General features: G+C 46.5%; 1 pseudogene; it reads left to right on the top strand.

Annotated features, from left to right (window-relative positions):
• Positions 1–1,715: 1,715 nt before the first annotated feature.
• Positions 1,716–7,071, top strand: LOC149364905 (uncharacterized; annotated as a pseudogene).
• Positions 7,072–15,720: the final 8,649 nt, after the last annotated feature.

The following is a 15,720-nucleotide window of genomic DNA, read 5'->3' on the forward strand; positions in this document are numbered from 1 at the left end:
CCACTGGTTCGAGGGTTACAGTCATGGCTGGCAGCAGCATTAAAAGCAAGTGCAACAACTGGAAAAGCACGACGTGGGCCAGCTAGCGCTCGTGATCCGAATTAGCACGCGTTAAATTTCCATTAGGCCTATTTTTTTAAACGCGTGAGCATTGGAAAGTCCCTGTCAGGAAAAGAGGTCCGTTGGCTGAAGACGCCAAAGAACGATGAACGAAAAAGGAGCGAAACAGCAAGCATCCCACTAAGCCAACACAGTACATACAGCAAGTGTAGTGGGCGCAGGAAAGGCCACCGCTACTTAGCATGCGTGGGCCATGTTCCACGCTCTTAAACGAAAGCAGGCAGCAACCAAGAGTAAAGGAATGAGACAATGCAAGAAAGCGCGTATGACAACGAGCCATGCTCGCGCATTACCGTCAGGTTGCCCCATCGATCGCATGTGATTATTATTTTTTTTTTTGCATCATTCAGTTTTCATATCTGCATTACACCTACCCGCGCCGAGAAAACTGTGTAGACGCACTCAGGTTTACTTGCAAAATCGGCCGGCGGTGGAAACACCTGTATTTTTTTTTTGCTTTTGACACCTTATAGAGGCGTTCTTAGTGAAACGAGCGCATTTCTTGTTAGAATGCGGCAATACATTGATACAGGACAGCTTCAATCTTTCCTCAGTGTCCCTTTAGGCTGCGTTATTCCTCTGCTTTATTACTCTCTTCCCGGCATCAACAGCAATATAGCTTGAAGAAACCGGATCACTACGAAGCTAGCGCCACCAAGCCAGTTTAAACTGTCCACCGCAGCGTCGGCACTAGCGGCATGAGTATTCGTGCCAAATAAAAACGTGTCTTCACACTGAGTATCGCAAACAAGCATTCCACGAATGCATGCACTCCTCATAACATAAGCTTCAGTTTCTAGAGCTGAGCGACGCCTTGCTGCTCCGCATACATTCGCAGCCTTCGCACATCATTGGACTGAAAAAAATGTTCCGTTCGTCATGTACCGACATATAAATATGCAACTTGCTTAGACCTGTTGTCGCAAGTAATGCAGGAATTTATAAGATGCTTTCTGTGCAGAGGCACTTTCTGGTGATGTACATACCCTTTACAGAGCATTGTTCTGAGTGCAGGATGCTTGTGCTCCGTCTTGTGCGCAGAAATATGCTGGAATTTCACTCTCCATTTTCTACCCGTGGAATTTTCTACAGCTGTTATATCTCGTGATTGTTATTAAAAGGCGACAAAAATATTGCAATGTATTTAAGAAAGAAAAGTCAGCGTTAAACAATTCAGTCGTTTGTTTGAACGGGTAGACTAAATCAAAATACCGCAATTTCAGCCGTCTTTAAATTCAGGCAAGTGTGGAAAGTGGATCTAAGGGTCGCTCATATAAAATCGCTGCGCAGTGCACGGGTAGAGTTTGTTTCAAGGCTTATAAATTTGACGTCTCACTTGGTGAGGCGCATAAAATCAGAAGTGAGGTTTTTAGGTCATACATCACGCCAGCGGGCGAAGCAACTGAGAAGGTCAGTAAAGGCTGCAGCTAACAGTATACCCCAGATTGCTTAAAAGAAACAATTTTCCACGTAGCGACGTTCATTCCTCGGCGACGCCTTTGCGCGATGGGACACTTGCTTTTCTAAGGCTCTGTTGCGATTCAAAAGCTTGGCCGATTCACCCCGCTTCAAGGAGCACTCAACTGTTTATCGACATGAAGTTATATGTGGCGCTTTTGTTCGGGTTCCCAATGATGAGCGCAGAGTTTTCCAACTGGAATGACATACAGCTATCAGATGGAACACCAGATCTAAGCGAGCTAAACATCATCAAGGTACAGTGCACATGTTCAACGAAAGTGTTTCGTATCTTATAATCTGTTCTATTTTTCAAACTGGAATTACGTGCTCGAAAGCATCACCTGTAGACCTTTGCGGTTCTAGTCACTACGGGTCTAGCTAAACTGTTTCCCACTGCTCTCCGGAGTAGATTGGATACCCATCTGTCGTGTGCGCAGTTATGACTGACTAAAATGCGTTGCGGCTTAGAAAGCTGTCGGCTAAAATTCAGCACTGTAATTTCTTTCTTAGCATTCCATACTAATCACCACTTCCACTCCGTGCAACTCGTCCAACAGAACACGTCTTTTTCCACCAGATCTTTTCAATCTGTGGGTGTATAATGTATTATTACTACAAAATTTAAGAATAACACTTCGCGTGCTCCCCCCCCCCCCCCCCCCCCCCCCCCCCGTACACACATATACAGGGCGTCTGAGCTAAAGTAATCTGAGGGTATAAAAAAAAGTACCACAGGAAGTCTGGGATTAAACTAAATATACTATTGTTCGCAGTCACCTTGAGCAAGGACTTTGTTTTGTGCACTGCAAATTATTTACAGTATACATAATATTAAAAATGAGCTTATTATAAAGGGGGCGATAGGTAACAAGTTGAAATCAGAGATATATAAAACGCCAAAAAAGCACGAAGGGCACAATTTCCAACACGACAGTTTTATTGCAAGTGTTTTTCGCGTTTTACACAAGTAATCTGAAATACTTGTGGCATGAACACGTGTTTTGGGCAGAAGTTCGTGCAGCTGTCGGTGTCAGGGTACGCGAGCGTCTGAATTCGTGTTATACTTCTGGGATTTAACTAGCTTCCTTGAAAAAAATGAAGCGCTCAAAACGAAGATATGCTTTTCAGTTTTTAACGTTTCAAACGATGCTTGAAGCTTAGTTGCAAGCATAAAAAGTCTGAGTAATTGTATAAGTGAATGCAACTGACAGAAACCTGTTTTTCTCGCCGACAATAGTTTTTTTCGTACCATCCACGTAAATGATAACGGACTGTTGGGGCAAGGTGGTGCATGATGCAAGAGAACAGCGGCGCCACTAACACAACACAAGGAATAACACGACACATGGAACATAAGGACCCACCATTTTTCTAACCCTAAGCTAATGTTAGCTGAAACAGTGTAGAAGAGATATTGCACAGGCGTGAATGTACAGGGTTGAGTACTCTTAAGTAATCCAGGCAGACTTGAGCCATGTTGGCTGAAAAGTGTGCTTTCTAGATTGTGCCGCATGTAGTCACGTGTGCAGCTGTTGTTGCTATTCTTTTGCGCCACTGGAGGACAAAAATTTTTAATGATTTGTAAATTTAATTTTCCTGTCTTCCACGTCTGCCTTGCATTCACGAATCCGATCTCCCCCTCCCCCTGGTTTAAGTGTTCGCAAAGGACCCTCGTGCTAGAGTCGTTTGTGTCATCGATTTGTCTACTGATTAGTTTGCATAACTCCCAGACTTCAGGTAACGCTTGCGAAGCCTAATGTTATGTGTATGAACCAACAAAAAAAAAAAGACAACGCCGTGTTTAAATAGAAATATCTTATTATTCTTGCAGGTTTTGAACACTACTGAAAGGTGGTGGTTCTATCAAACTTCGCATACTGGCGAGGACACCACTATGTATACTTGTATATACAACACCATGAACAACATCTCCATGGAGGAATACAATTTCACGCAAACGTTCAGGGAAATCTTTGGAGGAGAGTAAGTATGTATTTTGCTTAGACAAGCTTTTGTACGCGTTCAATGTTGCTTATTTCAATCAAGTTCGTTCCAACTACAGGCCGGAACATTTCCCTGACCGGAAAATTTCTGGGGAGGCCGCGCGGAGAGCCACCAGTGTCTATGCTGGTCGAGAACCCATATAGTAAGTATTTAGAAGCTTCAATCAATGCGGAAGCCAAGTTGGGGAGCCTAATGTTGCGGCAAATACAATTCAATAGCCAAAAAGAATGGGGCAGTGAACAACTCTGTTGCTATTTTTTGTGTATGTAAATGCATCAGATGAAAATTTTGAGGAGATGAAGAAGCCATGAATAATTACCTAATTATGTTGCTTTAAAAATTTCGCGCCGAAGAAGCAGCCGTCCTTTCTTTATATTGTTGCCAAGATGTTACGTGGCAGGAGGCGTTCACGCCACGAAGAACACTGGTGCACTCACGCTGAACAGAACACAAGCACAGGGCGCACCGGATGCCAAAACACAGGCCACCGTCCAGGATCCGGAGCCCGAGCACGCGCCAAGCGCCCTCACACTTCGTCGGCCTCATCTTCTCTGAGTCGACACGTAGCAATATCTTTTGTTTTACTTTTTGTTTCCTTCATCTCCCCACTGCTATAGAAAGTCAATTTTCAGAGTAATACAGCGTCTCTCAAAGAAGCCGTATTGCCTGTAATAATCCTTACTAGTGTACAACAGGCCCAAGCCGGCATTCATTGCTATGGCGGACGTCACAAAAAGAATCAATACTTGACAAAAGTACATTACATTTAATTACATTAATTACATTCACCGGCTTCGAGGTACTTGTCAGAATCAGTTTATTGGAATAAAAAAAGAGAGTATAGCGTGGACAAATTTTTACAGAGGGAGGTCCAGTAGTCAGTGACTGTACTGGGACCTCCTGCCACCTGCCAAATTCTTGGAAGATGGTTTAAATCATCAGTGGAAAGGTTGGAAACCTTAATATTCTTATAAACGTAACAGGGGCTAAAATTAGCATTTGCTCATTTTTCTTTGTTAGTTGAAAACCCTCCCTTATGCTTAGGTGCTTCTTACTAAGTTATCACGCAGTATAGCATGCTAAGGACTTAAAATTCGGCATCATGCTGACATGCGTGGTCCTGTAGCCAAAAAAATATTTGCCATGAAATTAATTTACACCAAGTTTCTACCCCTCTCTTTAAGCTGCAGCTGTTGTGCCCATACAAATAAACGTAGTCGGCAGCTCTGCACCCACCACTCCCCTTCGACCGCAATCCGAACATTACAATCAGCCTGCGTTGGATACGGGGTCATTCTGGGATCGAAGTAAATAAGGTGGCTCATGAACAGGCCAGCGTAATAAGCATAAGGGCATTCTCCATCTTCTTTCCAAATCCAACGTCAGCGACAGACGCCGCAACATACAAAGAGCAAAGCTGTACACGACAGGAAAATGAGAGAAAACCGCACAAGTTCAACCCAACCTTGTCCGAACGTCCCTCAACACCGAAAAAGCACAAGTCCTTCGCAAAGTTCGAATGGTTAGAACTAAATCTCTTCACCCCTCAACCCCCCCCCCCCCCCCCCCCTCTATGCTCTGCAACTACGGATGGCGTGACACGGCGCCCTGTTCCATCTGTCCGGAGGTGATGCCAGATATAGAACACATTCTCTACTCTTGTAACACTGCCATTACCTCTCCCTATTTCCCTTACCCTTCCCTTTCTTCCCGGAGTACTTGGCTTCACTGGGGCTGTGCTGATAATCAACGGGCCTCAGCGGAGCAAGCCCTTTTATTCACTGGGCCTTAGTTCTGGATTTGAAAAAAGTTTGTCTCTCTATCTCTCACTTAAGAAGCAACCATGACCATGCTAGAAAGCGTAAACAATCGAACGCGCCAGAAACTGATAAAATACAGTTATAGCAAGGGTCATGTACCTCACTACGGAAGAAACCGATAAAAATGAACCGAAACTTAAAGGTCTCAGCACGCAGTTTATTTAATGTTTTTATTTATATTTCTTCACATCGTTCTATTTCGATTTTTATTTCGAGTCACATTCATTTATAATACCTATTACTCTTGGAAAAAGTATTCGGTTTAACTCTCTTGAAGATGCCGAAAATAAATGAGGGAATGGTGAGCTCAGGGAAACGAATGTAATTTTCCCTCCTTTAAGCCGCGAATAAAAAATTTAGGCCCACCACATCATTCCGTTAATAGCCCGTAACCTGTCATGTTCACAAGCTGCTACCCACAACAATCGGAATGCTTTATGGTAACTGAGATCGCAAAATCAGTTGCCCAATTTCTCGTTTGAAAATAATCTAACATTCATGTGCTTCGCATCTTTGAAGTTACAGAATAACGTGTGTTCGTTGTTCTTTACCTTTTCAGAACTGACGAAGCAACATACCCTGATGTTCTGGGATGGAAGAGGCTGCAGTGTATTCTATGTGAATCTCTACAACAACATCGTGTCCAAGGGTACGTAAAATCACTAAAACAAAGTAACCGATTGAACTTCTTCGCTACTAGCTAAGAAAAAAACAGTAAGACAGTTTTCGAGTTGCGGTGATATTTTACTCACATGGTTCTCTGATTCGAGAGAGAGAGAATATGACTGCAGCAAAAACCGTTTATTCTCCAGCTGTCACCTATTTCGTGCGCTCAGTAGTTTCGCTTCCCAGGCTTGAAAATGAAGGGGTCCTGTGAAGCCAGCTCACCTTCCATATTCATTACCTTCCTTTCTGTTGCTCTAAAGCACTACAGAATACAGGCGTTGACTACAGGCCGCAAACAGCCGCACTAGTGGCGGCGCGAGCAGCTAACATTTCAGCTGCTTGCTGCCCGTGAAAAACAAATGCACTCTATGCGGAACTTTCACTCTATGCGAAACTCTATGCGGAAGTCCCACATTGGAGCAGTGGATGGCAGCCTTGACCAGCTCGGTCCCTGAGGACCAGCTCGTCTTCATATACTGAGCCTGCGCGGCGGTTCTCTCCTTAGACGCCCTGGACTAGACGAAAGAAGTCCGGAGCGACCCACACTGCTCCCATCGAGAAGCCTCGAGCCAGCTTTTCGGCAAACGCAGTTGTCTTCGAAGGTGATTCCTCTTGCCAAAACCCTGTTTGGCGGACTAAGGCTTCCTTCTCGCCCCTGGTTGATAATAGTATACAATCTTCCCTGCGGTCTGTCCATCATGTAAAAATTGCTCGTGTTTTACGAAGTGTAATAAAGTTATTGTGCCTCATTTCGCTCACACCACTGTTGTGTTTTGCAGAAACGCCTATTTGCGAGATGTATCTGAAAGGCAGCTACGTCGACCGAGAACCCGAGAAGAGCTGCCGGATCTTCTACGAGACAGAATGCACGACACCTCATTTGCTTTATTCGGAGGTGTGCAAGCTTCGTGCAACAACGCCTCCGTCAATTTACGACGAAACAATGAGCGAGATTAATTACGACCTATACACCCCTTCCAATGACCTGAACGAAATCTGACGCTGATAAAAATTGCTGAATGAGCATGCTTCTGCAGTATCTTTATTAAAACTTGTGTAGTGTGCCAACTGTGACGGGTTCCGCTACCGCCATGCGCCGACACTACGCTGCGCCTGACGGCGACGAAGTTGCCCCCGCTCTCTTGGTGCTGGCTACGCCTGCCTACGCTGCCAGATCCTACACGGCGGTTCGGTCTCTTGAGGACGCCTAAAAAACGCACCCCTACACTTGGAACAACGTGGTGGACAAGACATAAGGGAGAGGTCTGGAATGCTTATCTGATTAATAGATATTTCTGGCATCAAAGCAAAACTGAAGGTTATGCGTCACGCTGCAAATGAAGGCTTTGGATTTAGTTCGACCATCTAGGTTTCCTTATTGTGCACCGATATCTCAGTGTGTAGGCGCTCATGGATGGATTTGAGCCTCCACAGTAATCGTGGCGCTGTTGCCGGGTTCAACCTGGGATTGCGTGCTCAGCAACCGAAAGCCCCTGACCGCGGCGAACAGCCGTTGGCTGATGAGACAGAATACAGATACGCTCAGAGCACTCTGTTTGTGCTCAGCTAGCACTGTGTCTTTCTGCTTCAGGTCTGTTAATGGTGTCTTACTTGGAGTCAAGCTTTGTTGTTCCAATAACGTATCAACCCATTAAAGCCTGATTTTTTATGCGCTTTTCTCTGAGAACGAGAAAAGCTCACACTATGCTTTTCTCACTTCTTTTCAAGGTGTCAATTTGTGGTTTTCCTGGACGGGTATCAGCAGTAACACAGCTTTGTTTTGACTCGTTCTTAATCATACTGCAGAGATATTTCCACTTATGTACAGCTTTTCTATGCAACAGATGCGCACTGTCCACGCGTTTTAGTAAGCGGCTGCACTAGCATAAGTATATGTGCATATGTATTCCACCCGCTATTGCTTCATTTGTGTTGCAGAACGTGTACACGCTACTGCGTGTGACATGCAGGCATGTTATGTGATCATGTAGGCAGTCACCAAACTTCGGGCTTTCGGGTAGAGGCGCTGAGGCAGATGACACTGAATTTAAAGGTAGCTGAACGGGGTGCGAGGTGAATACCTTGGATACGACAGAACACCTGCAAGAAAGCGACAAAACTTATACCCGCTGTAACTTCGCTGAGGTGAGCGCTAAGCATTGCCGGCCCACCCTCCGGATCTTTAAATAGAAAAGATTTTTTTCGAACCCATTCAGCCGGGCGCGGCAGCGAGGGTGCAGATTTACTGCATATGCTCCGTACAGGAGCAGTGCAGCTCAGTGATCCGCCACCTAAATATCCACAACACTCAAGTGATCAGGGAAAGCAGTCTTTGTTAGATGCAGAAGCCATTCTAGGAGGAGATATAATTCTTGGCGTAGTACTTAGAGCGGTTTATCGCTGAATTCACTCAACTTTGGCGATCTAACTCATTTTATTCTAGAAGACAACGTGCTGAAGCGAGCGAGACAGCTTCTTACTAGCGCGCTGGCAGCACCAAGACCTCCCTCAACAAGTTGCCATCGAAACACTAGCCATGTGGACGGGTGACGACATCTGTTTTACATGACAGAAGTCACCAGTGCTGTCCTTTGGAAGACAAAAAGGAAACTTTACATAAAACGGCGTGTTTAAGATAGAAAAAACATTTTCTTTAATGAAAAAACTATGAGAATCCCTATGGGCGCAGACACAAAGATTTTGGGCGCACGTTTTTTCGCCTAGAAAAAGTTCTATGGGCCTAGTAATCATGAAAATGAGCTCAAAACACCAGTGCGCGGCATAATAATCACAGATGATTTTGTTCCGCAAGTTTTGGTCTTGGACGTCGCCAACTCTGGAGTCCTGGATTATTGCAATTTTGATGACGTCGGCGTCGCCGGCAAGCACGGGTTGTTCATGTCAACAACCACTAGATTCGGTGACGTCACGATAATTGTGGCAAGTGCACCTTCACAACACTCGATGAGGTTCGAAATAGGGAGCGGTTCCACGGGAAAAATTTAACATAATATCAGATTAGGTTCCACTCAAAGCCAGCGACTGAAACTTGTGAGAAGGCATCTCCTTGAGCCCGTAAAATAATTCTTGCGGGTTGTTTTCGTTCGAAATTTTGTGTGTGCACTCTTTTAAGTATATAGCAGCTGTATCTTATCGGTACCTACATATAGGGCAGAAACCTGGAGGCTTACAAAAAGGGTTCAACTTAAGGACAGCGAAGCGTGCTATGGAAAGAAAAATGATAGGTGTAACATTAAGAGACCGGAAGAGGGCATAGTGGGTCTGGGATCAAACACGGGTTAATGACACCCCAGTCAAAATCAAGAGGAAGAAATGGACTTGGGCAGGGCATGTAACGCGAAGGCAAGGTAACCGCTGGTCCTTAAGGGTAACAGAATGAATACCACAGAGAAGGCAAGTGTAGCAGGAGGTGGCAGGAAGTTAGGTGCGCGGATGAGGTTAAGAACTTTGCGGGTATAGGGTGGCCGCAGCTGGCACAGGACAGGGTTAATTGGAGAGATATGGGAGAAGCCTTTATGCTGTAGTGGGCGCAGTAAGGCTGATGATGATGATGATGATGACCCCTTTAAGAGTGGAATTAGATTCTAGAATCTAGAAGCATTAGAATCTAGAAGTATTAGAATCTAGAAGCATTAGATTTTACGTTTGACGCAGCTTCTGTTGCAACTTCTGTGCTGGTTCGCGTCAGTTTCTTTGATTTTTGATCTAGGCTGCTTTCAGAAAGTAGGTTGCTCCCACTCCGTAGGCAGGTTGTGATAACGTCGCAAGGCAACGCGACCTCTCTTAACCAATCAGCGAATTTCGTTTCGGACATCGGCGGGGTTTTGGTGGGAAACCTCTAATGCTAAGGCCTTAAAATGTGCGGCATTAAAAGCAGAAATGAAAGCCCCCAGAGTGCGAGGAAATCACATAAACGAATGGGAATTCCGGCTGCAGTCGAGTGCCAGACGATGCGAACGTGTCGGCTTCTCAACAGTACGTGTACGCTTAAGAGCAACGTGGTTGCGAGCGGCAGCTAGGCGCATGAAAAAACAAAAGTGGAACTCTGTCTCCAGTTGGGAGCACCGATGCATGGTCCTCGCACTTCTCCCCCGGCAAACTTGGCAGCGTGGCGAGCAACGACAGAAAATTGCAGCAAGCTCCAGTACGACCTGGAAGACGCACTTCGTTCGCGCTGCATTGGCCGCTCACAATCTCTGTTGTGCCGTGCTCTGCTCTGACTCATTGAGGTAATCGTGAATCAGGAAGAGTTATTCATAAACATGGCCATAAGATTTTGTGTGGTGAGCATATCAAGCTTACTTGCAGTGTCAGCACTTGTCAGCTGTAACTTCGACATGTCAAACAAAGAGCTTATACACGTTTAATGGGGCTATAAACCCCTCTTTCCGGCTTGCCTAGGTGATGGGGTATACTGCGATGATCTCGAACACAGAGATTCTTCCAAAGAGTAACAGTTTATTCGTTTTTGTTTTTGTCGGTTGAAAGGCGTTGTAGCAATGCCTCAGAGATCCGTTACAAAATTTCTTGACATCAATACAGTTTTCTTGCAAGAACGGCCGATGGTGGCAGTACCTGTATTTTATTTTGTGACCATACCTAGCCCATAAAAGCAGGCATGTTAGTGAAAGAAGCCTCAGAACGCGGTAATCTGGAGGTGTAAGCCAACCTCAATTGGTCCTTGCTGCCCCTCTAAGGCCCGAAGTCCGATAAATCAGTGGCGCTGAGTTTCCTAAATAATAGCGCTCCACAATAGCGAGCAAAGTAAACCTCGTGTAGCGCGAACAGTATGCGGATACTTTGCAGACAGCATGTACGCATTCCTCTGCTCTCTTCTATACAGGAAGCGTAAGTTCCGGAATACTCAAGCCAGCCGAGGTGATCGAATTGCCCTTCCAAGAATGCCAGAAGGCCAGGAGCCGGAAGAGCGACGAACGCCACATATACTTTACGAGACGAAGACTAACGCGGGGAAAACGGCGTTTGTCACATAAGCGAAAGATGAAGGAATATCGTAATAATCCACTGACATGTCTGTCAACCAAATCATCTTAAATCGCAAGTAGAAAACCAGCGAAAAGGACGCGGTCACAAGGAGGAGAACAACACAGGACAACTCTGGAGCCAGCGTAAAAAGGACGCGTTCACAAGGAGGAGAAGTACACAGGACAACGCTGGAGCCAGCGTTGTCCTGTGTACTTCTCCTCCTTGTTAACGCTTCCTTTTCGCTGGTTTTCTACATGCCATGCACCAAGTGGCCCAACAAGCTACGCTTCTTCAATCTTAAATCGCTTTCTGTGTTTCTTCAAGCTATGTACAATGGTAAACAGAGATTTTGAAAACTTCTATTTGGTTTGATTTTGAGCGCAGTTGTGAGACTCACTTCGCATGAAGCAACTTCGCGAGAGATGTAGTTTAAAGAATATTTCTTGACAACAATGTATTTTTTCAAGTACTAAAATTCTCTAGATGTCATAAAAATATCGCAGAAACCACTTAGAACGCAAATCAAGACCAAGGACACAAATCTTCCGCACGTTATAGCACCGGTGAATTTTATAGTAACTAACGTGAGATTATATTAGGCAAAATAGCCTGAAAGAACCAGGCCAGAGAAGTGATGCTAATAAAACATCTCTATCATCACCACACGCCAAAAGCTGTCTCTACTGTTCAGCACGTGCGCACTCAAAACCACGAAACCATGTGCACACACTCACTTCACAGAGAGAAGAGCACCATGTTAACGCTGCTACAGATAATGCTGGTAGTTCCTGTATTCAGTGGCTGTGGTAGAGCAGCTGTTAAGTTGAAGTAGACTTAGACGACCGCGCCACCTCGCTGAGTGCTTCATGGCGAAGTAATAAACTGCATAACGGCAGCGAGGGGCGCAATTGGACAGGCTCCGCGGACAGTGGCCTTGCGTCTCACTCGCTAGCGCGCCGTCGGGGGCCGGAGTTTAAGGCGCTCATGCCTTACTGTCGCTTCATTTTAAGGAACACATTGTGAGAGGTTAGGTTAGGTTTGTGGCTATTTATTGGCAATACAAAAATAAAATTGCCATCGAAACCTGAAGCATCTGAGCTGCGGCTAGCGGGAATAAAAGGACAGGGAGAGGACAGGGAGAAGGAAACAAAGGTGGGACGTGTGATGTTCAGAAGCGAAGCCCAAGGCGAACGGCTACTGCTGACCGCCCGCTGGGAGCCCGTGCGTACGTGTGCGATGGACTCGAAGGCAGATAACGAGGTAAGGCAAATTAACGAAACAATATATAGCGCATGTGACGACTGAAATTGAATGTAGAAGTTATCCAGTGGAAAACAAAGCATCACAAAGCAAAAATAATGAGATAAATCAGAGGTTTTTAAGCCGGTTCTCGGGACTTCAACGCGTAAACATGCATGGTAATTTAGCGAGAATTAATGCTTCTAGGTGGGAGGATGTTACTAGGAAGTTTCCGAGGGTAAGGGAGCCGCAGCTGGCATAGGACAGGGTTAACTGGAGAGACATGGGAGATGCCTTTGTCCTGCAGTGCGCGCAGTCAGGCTGATGGTGATGATGAATGCTTCTAGGAGTGCAGTTTTCGAACGCCGGTGCTATATATCCGTGTTCTGTGGTGCAGCAGCAGTCAGGGTTATAATGCGCAATGATGCCGGTATTAGGTACGACGTTATGATGCAAGTTTACTGAAACTGAAACCTTCCATGCGCAGGGCGTCAGCAGCGGCCCGTTATTTTGCTCAGGGGACGGTACAGCGTGGAGCATGCAACGAGTCGCCAACTCCGCTAACAGCGTATGATTAGATAGGTATATGAAGGAAGGCAACTGAAGTCAAGGTATACGTACAGGAGAATGTAACTTTTTAAATAGTGGTCTGGATTAGAGTGTGGAATGATATACGTATTGATCATAAGATAGCATGCAGAAGATAATAAAGGTGATAAAGAAAAAGTTAATCACATTCCAGCGGTGCGATCCGAACCCACGACCTCTGCATTGCACTTAATTTTGTTTGTTATGTTGATCGTGGTTTCTTGCCTTTGAAATCGCTCCGCTTACTTGATGCCCTCCGGTCTCGAGAGTAAAATAGAGAAACGGGTAAGTAACTAAATAAATAGGCCAATAAATACGCCTTGCCGGCACGAAAGGCGGGCAGTACGGCAGCTTCGCCCGGCAGCTTTGCGCGGCCAGAAGACAGCCCGGGCCCCAACGGCCGCCGGGAAGCAGATCATGCAGCGGTGCGGAGATGCCGCCCCGTCGGCCCCCGTGCGGTGGTGCGGCCGAAGGATAATCCGCGCCGTCAGCTGATCCCGCTAACAAGCTGACTCGGCCACAAGGCGCCAAGATCCGGTCTTATCCCGCCCGGGCAGCCGACAGCCGCTGTCGGTGCAGCATCGGGCCTCCACTGGGCCGCCAGGCGCGGGACTGCCACGGCTCAGCCGCCAACAAAGGGGCGTTCGGAAGAGGCGATGGACTCCGCGACACCGCAGAAGCCGAGCGGGGCACTGCGCGGCGCCTTTGTCCGCTGATCATGCGCCGCCTATGGCATTCCGCGCAGGTGGCGACGCCCCCCTCCCCGCGCTGGTCGCCCCCTCTTCACCGGCGTTCATTCGTTGACGTATAGCGGGGGAACCCCCTTACAGAAGCGGAGAACGAGATCGGCCATTTTTCTTGCACGTCGTAGGTTTTCCTTATTTCTTGGCAGCGACGAAGGAAAGCCCATATCGAATGCGAAAGCGTTGCCGAACATTCCTACCCCGCTTCTCTGCATCTCTGTCTGCGCCGCCGCCACATTGTGCGGGGGACAGGCAGCTATTACTATAGACTGAGCTCTTAACCATGAATAGATTTGTGGCAGTCTTGAGAGGCATGGCATATCTCCCCACATTACATAGAGCCCACTTATGACAAACGGCCGCAGTTATAAAGAACACTCGGTTATTTCTAACGAGGCTGTTGCTACTGTCAAATAATGCATTACAGCAGTGACACTGCATTTCAGATATAACGAACGACCGTGTCCGCACAACTCGGTTGGAGGGAATGAGGTGGCGCCGTAAACTCGACTTCGAAAAAAAAAAGCATGACTTCCTGCCAACGCTGTGACCGAAAAGCTTTTCTCGGCTTCCATACAAACCCCGCACCCCTTTACAAAACAATTTGGCGACTACAAAAAAGAAACAAAAAATACGGCATTGAAACCACTGCCCAAGCGTGCACCGACGGGCCACAATGTCGATGGGTGCATGCGCTCGTACCGGCTGGTCTTACGTCGAAGTGGCGGGCGCGAAACTGGGGCAGATTTGAAAGCGAAACTTCTGAACGCGGACGGCGGTCAAGCACTGGCAGCGATCTCAGAACTTTGAATGCCAGTCAGGGGGTATAACGTGCTGGCTTAGCCGGTCACATGGCGTGCGTCGCTTGCTCAATCGACTCACCAAATCCTGCGCTTCTGCGGCTTGGAAGAAACGGGCAAGTGAAAGCGATTAGTTTTTGCGAGCGCGTGCGGCGATACCTTCGTCACCTCATCCTTACAACGCCGTCCAAGATCGGATGCGCGGAGGCAGGCCTGCCACAAATGGTTGTGAACGCTCATTTCGTAATTAGCAATACAGCATCCAGAAGCAGCTCGTTGGCAGAAAGAAAATCAACAAGAATCACATTACCACTCTTGATAGCTTTTCCCTGAAAGCGTTGTGATGCGCTGTGAAAGCGCTGTGAAAGCGCTTCACAGCTCTGGAAAGCGCTGTGAAGATGCAGACGTGCATAACAGACATTTTAATAAAATTAACGCCGCTTTCGCTTGACTTTGGACTATTGGCTGTAATAGGGAAGTCCAGTTTATACGAACTTCGGATTCAACGAACACGGCACCCGCGACCGTCAGGTTCGGTGTAAGTGGGCTCGACTGTATACCTCGCGGATCTCTCTCGGCGGCATCCTTCGGGGCTTGCACACCTCATAACGTTTAGAATGGCTTGTGCTCAAAAAATAAGCTCCCTGAACATCGGATGATATGATTCTCGTAATGTAAACTGTCAGGGAATATTATCTGCACAAATCATTTAGATCATTTTATTTTTTTTGTAGTTGGAACACATTCGTTACTTCGTACCAGGAATTGTCGGCTGTTAAAAAATCGCTGTTAAAGAACATTTGTGCTTCTACATAGATATAGTCACTGCAGCCATTCAAGCCCCGCGAAGAGCTACGCCTACTGGAATCTGTGACAGCAACGACTTGGAGAACCTGACGGGATATCGGCACGTCTGTGCCAACATGCTGACTCTTCGCAGATTGAGTGCTACATCAAATTTCGCTAAGGAGATGGTGCCACCCAGTAATCACATCGTTAGTACATAATTTATTGGTGCTGTACTCACGTTAGTGCACCGATGTATGTGCGTCGTACGACTAATGCTCATATAGTGCGTTTTAAATTCAGTCCGTTACAATGCAGCCGAAACTTGCACGTTTCCCTTCGGAATCGTGGAATGAAAGGAAATACTTGCAGCAAGAAATTCTGACATAAACCACTTGGTACACGTCGTTGGTGGAATTTGATAACGTTTCTGTGAATCAGTCGTAAAGCTGGGTGAGCAGCTGGGGAAGACTGACCGAATCTCCA

The sequence above is a fragment of the Amblyomma mixtum genome, chromosome 2 (assembly GCF_055824585.1).
Source record: "Amblyomma mixtum isolate Tamu chromosome 2, ASM5582458v1, whole genome shotgun sequence".
Lineage (NCBI taxonomy): Eukaryota > Metazoa > Arthropoda > Arachnida > Ixodida > Ixodidae > Amblyomma > Amblyomma mixtum.